Source organism: Mercenaria mercenaria, chromosome 4 (assembly GCF_021730395.1).
Source record: "Mercenaria mercenaria strain notata chromosome 4, MADL_Memer_1, whole genome shotgun sequence".
Lineage (NCBI taxonomy): Eukaryota > Metazoa > Mollusca > Bivalvia > Venerida > Veneridae > Mercenaria > Mercenaria mercenaria.
Genome location: NC_069364.1, coordinates 94,885,897 through 94,893,146, shown reverse-complemented (window position 1 = coordinate 94,893,146; position 7,250 = coordinate 94,885,897).

Here is a 7,250-nt window from a genome sequence, read left to right as displayed (position 1 = left end):
TTATTTTGCACAAACCTAAAATGGTGTTAAAATAGAGCCAATGTTTGAGATAAAAATTGAGGGGAAAACCTTAAACAGAAAAAATGGCTTTCAACAGCTGTATGAAGTATTTATCTTCATGGCTGATGATTAATTACGGCAATAATTAATATAGATCTACCGCCTTGAGAGTTAATCCGGCGCTGCGAGGACTTTGATTTTCAACTGAAAATGTGAGTCCGGCTCGGATTCTGGTACTGTACGCTAGAACTAACATAACTTTTTTGGCTTGGTAGATTTACTGAAAACTGTGAGACGTAGGTTACGTGTGGCGATAACGTCATTATTGAGAAAATAATATAATCTGGTGTCTCCTAGTAGATCTATTGCCATTTTCAATTTGCTGTTATAACATAAAATGTATCTACATGTATAAATTAATTAGATATAGATCTAGGTCCAGCATGTCTCGCCATACGTATGATACGAATCTAAATAATATCGGGGGAGGCCGCCAAACTCCACCTTAAGGATAGAACACATCACCCGACGACATCAGGCGTAAATAATTAGATCTAGCTCTACTGTAAGAACATAAAATCTACTCATCTTCATAGTTTCTATTAAAAGAAAAAAGAAGAAAAGAAATCTATGAATATCGTACAATTTAGTAACTTTTTCTTACATGAACGCTGTGACGTCAAGGTGATGCAATGACGTCATGTTGCTGCGTGTGATGTTACGTGGGCGGAGGTCCGTACAAAAATTTCACTAGAAATGATTGAACATTTAAGGAGCAAGAAAATCGAGGGTGTCGCATCATTGTGCGACTCGAGAAAATTTAAAATAGCCACCAGTAATTTAAAACTACCTTTCTTTAAACCATGTGCATACTAACTAACTTTTGTTTTTTGCAAGTTAGATCTAGTAGAAACACATTGGGTTTTTTTTCTAAAATTAAAAAAAATCTTTAAGTTTTGACTGAAAAAAAAAATGGTTAGAAATCTAGTCCTTTTTTAAACATTCATTTTCATTTATTATTGCTTTTCAGTTTATTAATAAACTTCCATAAATATGTTTCGTGCTTTCTAAACACTCACATAGAAACAGAAATAACTATGTTTACAGTTTCTGGGCTAGACCTAGATCTCTAGTCTGTTTTCAGTTTCTTCTCAAAACACTGATAATCAGAGCCAAGAAAAGTCGGTCAGAATAATTATAAGAAAAATGATTAAAACAATTAAAAAAGATTATCTAGTCGGTAGCCAGACTATTTCTGGACAGAATATTTGTTGCGGCAAAAGCTCTGAAAGTGGGTAGGGTAAACCAGCCCATGAAATCGACAAATTTGAAATTCGTACAAACTGAATAATTTTTAATTAAATTTCTTTAATTCTCTGCCTGATATCAAAGTTTCGATAATAATTGAAAACATATATTCTTAACCTATCATTTTACGCCATAAATGGCAATATATTTGGGGTGAGTGTAAATTTGTGAAAGTTCTGGTTATATTCTTATTCACAAAAGGACAACAAACCACAAAAAAAAACTGAATTCGTAACGAAATGTAATAAAATCTTTAAATACTGATTTTTAACACTCGCCTAAATCAAACGGCAGTATTGTGACTCTAGTGAGAGTATGTACTTAGACGAAAAAAACGATTTCAAAGTCATTTCAGCTATAACATAGCCTAGCTTCAAGAATGTGTTTGTTTATGAAAACATGAATTTCTAAACTAGTAAACTTTTCAATATTCCTGAAATATCTCTTATGAAACCGGGAGAATTTTATGTACAAAGCCAGCGTGCACTTGAAACACAATAACTTGTTCTGTTGGCATTATAATTTACAAGCCGTTAGCTTGAGTCCGCAGTCCGCGCAAGGCGATTTTTCACGTGCATTATCACGACTAGACTAGCCACTAGACTGATGATTAGACTTTGTCACAAAAATTCAACTTTTGTAACTTTTCTTTAATTTTACGAAATAGTGACAAATGCCAGTCTATTATAGAGATTTTCCCAGACAACTGAATTGACATTGATTGATCACACCCCTAAAATCTGATATTGGACATAGGATCTAGACTGGCTTTATTCACAATAAATCTATTTTTTAAAAAAATAAAAAGGTAATATATCATAGTCTAGGAGCTAGCCTATATCACGACCAACCATGGGTCTATTACACGGTCAATATGAAACGCATGATAATAATCGAAGTTATATTCTAATATGCTTTTCTCTGTTAAAACACTTTTACGCTAGAATGACGTCACGTTAACGTGCTTTTGTTGCGACCAAGAAAGAGCGCTACTGCATGTATATTTTATCTATTGTTTTAGATTAAGGGCATATTAGAATTGAAATAATTTATAGCAAAACCGTGTTTTAACACTATTTATACACTCGGGTGGTAATACGTCGTACAAATAATTTCACTCGGACTGCGCCACTAGGGTTGTGATCAATCAAATCGTGCATAAATAGTGTTAAAGCACTCTTTTGCTATAAATTATTTCTTAATAAATTAAAACAGTAGGTTTAGATCTTAACGTCGCTGTATTAACTATATATCCCTTGTCTTGTGTAAAACATAAAATTAATACTGAAATACTTGTTATATCCGAATTTCAATGGAATTAAAGATAAGATGAAATAAAAATCCCTTTGATATCACTGTCGATCACACAAAATTTACATTTAACATTTCTTTTTATGTATTGATGAAAGCCCACAACATATCTGAATCACACTGAATATTCTTAGCCGACATTCATAGTAAGGTGAAAGTGACCTGTATTAGTTGCAGTTAGGCCATACCAAATTGATATGTCGTTCGTCGGAACTACCGCATCAATAATTTCATTCCCGAGAAAAAAAAAATAAAAATCACCCGCCCGCACGTACATAAAAATCTCCGAAAAAAAAAATTTTTTTCCGATTACGCGGTCCGGAATAATAACGGCAAAACAGGTTTTATCGCCGTTTTAATGCGTCAAAGTGATATTGATCGGATTTCATACGTCCGTAATACATGTAGCTGATGTCCCAAACTCAAAAAGTCAGGAATTATGGTGTTGTTCATCATTTGTTTTAAATGTGGAGTGTCTGTGCTAGTGCCACACATGGCCTTCGATGTGCCGGTAATGAAGTAGGCACATAATAAAAAAAAATTCTACTTTTGTTCAATAGAATCTACAGTGAAAAGAACGAAGCCCGACTTGTAAGACGTGCACGGGGATGCAGTTAAAAGTATTTGGAAATATTGTTCAGATATAAAGTTTTCAAACCATTTGTTATCAGTTGTTTAGTTCAGCATGTTATATCTAGAGCCCAAAGCTGAGGCCAACTACTATCTTAAAAAAATATTTGTTCACAGATCCTGACCGACCTATCACATTGTCTCGGCCCAAATCTTTTTGAACGTAACTTTTTTAGTACAGCAGTCAGATATTCTATCAAAACGCATTTTGTCAATTTAAAAATTGTTTAGCTTTTCGAATAAGTAGTGTTGATATGAAAATACACATGACGCCACGATATATTAATTGGCTGTAAATTGATTGAACGAAAAAAACTGAAAAAAAAAACAGACCTCCCCAACTCTAAATTTCTAGTTCAGTCAAAGCACAACAAACCACTTTTAAGGGTGGCCATATTGGGATCATTCTTTGACCGTCTGTTATCATTTTTGCCTGAAATGAATCTCTACCACAAAAACTTAAGCTAGCCTGATCTGTTAAGAAATTATTCCAAAGGGATTTGAGCAATGTCAAAGCATCTGTCTGCCCAACTCCCTTTGGTCTCACTGGTCAAGTGGTTTATTACTTCCCCTCACCTCTATGGGTTGGAGTTCCACTAGGGGCACAAATTTGTTCATGTGTCAAAGCCATCTAACTGTGTTTCAGAAGAAATGTTATTCCACACATGTGCCTGTTTTGTCTTAAACATTCCTCATCATGTGCCGTTAAATAGTCACGCCTTCAGATTAATATAGAAAAATCAAAATTAAAAATAAGACACTCATCCCTTAGTAATTATAATTACAAAATAAAAAAAAGTGATTCAGTGAATTTTGGCAAGAATTTGTTTGCAAAATCATTCATGTAGTCTTTTCAAACATATAGAAAAGCTATATACTGTGATACCCACACTGTAAATGTTTGATTTCTGTGTTATTTCTAAAGAAATGTTAACTTTATGTATAATCATAACCGCCTCCTCAAAGGTCCAAGCTGGGGGAAAAAAATAAAAAAAACCCGCTCGCTCCATGTAAAATCTACCGGCCTCTGAAAAAATCAAAATTGAGAAAAAAAAAATAAAATAAAAATTTCGCTCGCCCGCTCCTATTTTTTTTGAAAATTTTCCGAAGAACTATTAATCAATTTGGTATGGCCTTATGTGTTAGGCAACAAAGCGGTACACAGATGCCCTAGATATGACTCACTCATACCGCCAGTGCTAATTAATATTACTGGATTTGATACACACTTTCCGGTCAATGCAGCTTGCAGTACTACTAGAGTGTACAACCGGCAATACGTGTTTGTGGCAGAAAGAAAATTGTTCCGATGTTGCAGTAATTTCCATGACTAAATCTGCACCGGGTACTAGTAAACAAAATGAATTTAAAAAAAAGGTAATTGACTGGGAAAACGTGTTATATTCAACATCGTCGACAGTAAGAGTCCTCAAAGCATTTTCGTCGGATACAATCGGCTTGAACGGTTACCTGTCATACACAGTGAATATGCTGAAAGATTTGTGTCTGATAATAGTAGATACTAGGGTTACAGGGTTACATATTTTAATTAAATGAAGAGAACTTGAACAGTGTTTTGTGATTTCATGCACCACGAATGTTTGTTGTAATTAAAACGTTAATTATTCTTAAAATCGTTTAATTTTGCGAGTTGTGTGCTAGTGGCAGTTAAAGTGTCCGATTTTTCTGTGTTATGTTTTATATGAATACGTGGCTTTCTATACGACAAATGTTCCGGGTAAGTATAGATCTATGGTACTGTAAAAAGCATAAATAGTAACAATTAGACTGGCTCCCGTCCCAATGTTTGTTCTACATATGTATGTTTATTCATTAAGAGGGAAGTAACTCCAGCAGGTTGTTTCTACATTGACTTTTATTGCCCCTGGCTCCGAACACTCCAAAAATGATGTCGATACAGGATTGAAACTCTAAATATATTCTGACATTAAGGGTAGCATTTTCCTGCTTCTGGGACAATACTTTGAATAGTCGAGCATTGGTTGTCTTACGGGCAGCTCTTGCTATTTCAGTTATTTGTTTATTTAAATCTTTTCACAATTTTCCAATATATGCCCCATATAAATGTACATTTTAACAAGAAATATCTTTAAAAATGATGGTCGGCGAATTGTAATGAGGAAAGAAGTTTATGAATTTTTCATCTAACATTCATCTTTCATCTAACATTTTTCAAATTGCAAAACTAAACACCGCACTTTTACAATTTAAATGGTTCTCTTTTAATTTTTCGCAAAGGTTTCGTAGGGTTGCAATTTTGTTTTGTTTATCCTTAGACGAATAATTACAGCAGTAGTTTGATGAAGATTCATGAAGCGGTTCATGAGAAGAGGTCATTAAACGTGTTTATATTTTTAGCTAAATTGGTTTCTATCCCCATTTGTAACAAAATAGCAGGAGACCTTACGATATTGTTACACATCGATTTTGATAAAAAATCCATTACATTTTAGTGGTTAATGCGAAGAAAGGCATATCTACTTTTAGCTATAGTGGTCCCTAATAGGGCCCAAGTTCCTATATAAATAAATTTGGAAGAGGACCTTTTAATGATGCTCCAGACCAAGTATGACAAAGATCCACCAAGCTGTTCATGAGACGCTGTATAAAGGCATTTCTAGTTTTAGCTCTAGCAGCCCCTAAAAGGGGTCAAATGTCCCAGCTGAACAAAGTTGGCTGCGGGCCTAATAAAGATGCTACAAATTAAGTTTGATTAGAATACATGAGAAAAAAATCAATTAAAAGATTTTTTTATTTATTATTTTTATTTATTTCTAAAATAGGCCAACTGATCCCGCTTTAACAAATAGCATATTCGCTATTCATGAATCTTTGGACAATGACGTCACACCTATAAAAAAGTGAAAGTCAAGCAAACATGCAATTGTAATTATTTCAGTATTTCTGTTTTATAAGCAAAGTTTGACCGTAGACATATCACATAGATAACTGTATGCAGCGTACCTTCACTTCAGTGTAATGAGATTCAGTCATTATATAGCATATATATATAATGAAACAGATTTCAACTGAGTTCAATATTTGCATACCATACCAAAGAAAATTATTCATATATAATAAATCAGTTAAATAATTTATAACAAATATATCAAAGCAAACAAGTACTCATTTTTATATGCAATCTGAATAAGTCACAAAAGTAAGAAACATTTTCATATACAGACGACAATTGTAACAAGGAAAATCTTTTAAAAAGCACTTGTCTACATAAAAGACTCTTATCACATCCTTATTCATGTGATACGCAGACCGTATTCAGCTCTTTCTTTAATTTGATATATGTTGGTATTTGAACAGGTTTTTATCATATTTATTAAACTTACTTATCATTTTGAGATATATCAATATTCTTGCTAAATATACTGAGCAAAAGTTAGCTTTAAAACAAACTGTAAACAGTGTCGTTTAGGATAAACGCTTTGTCTACATTTCACTCAGCGTAGCACAATCAACAGAGTGAAAGAAATTGACACTCTCGTCCAATCAGGCAGGGTGTTGCATAAATCTTCCATTTTGATAAATTATCTATAATGCGTTATCAAGTAGTTTGATTTGCAAACTAAAGTCACGTGGCATAGGTACGAATTCGTTCTTAGACGGCGTTCGCCGAAAAAAATACTATCGGATATGCAACGCGCGAGTCATACGTAGTTGAGTCATTAACACAATTTCTACAGCAAATTTCGTTGACTCATCTTTCGAAATATTAATACCCAAACTCGCTCAATTATGTACCACAAGTCTGTTTTTTCTTGACCATGAAACAAGCGCTGTCTTTCTTTTCCGTTTTCTTTCATTTCTGCACATAGAACACATTTATTTTTTTTTTTTTTTTTTTTTTTTTGATGTAAGGGTTAATTTTACCATAACACTTTCTTTAGGTGGGAATTCCCAAATTAACAATTAATAAAACCTTAAATTCATAAAAAAGATCCTGAGTTTAAGTTAATTCCAACTAA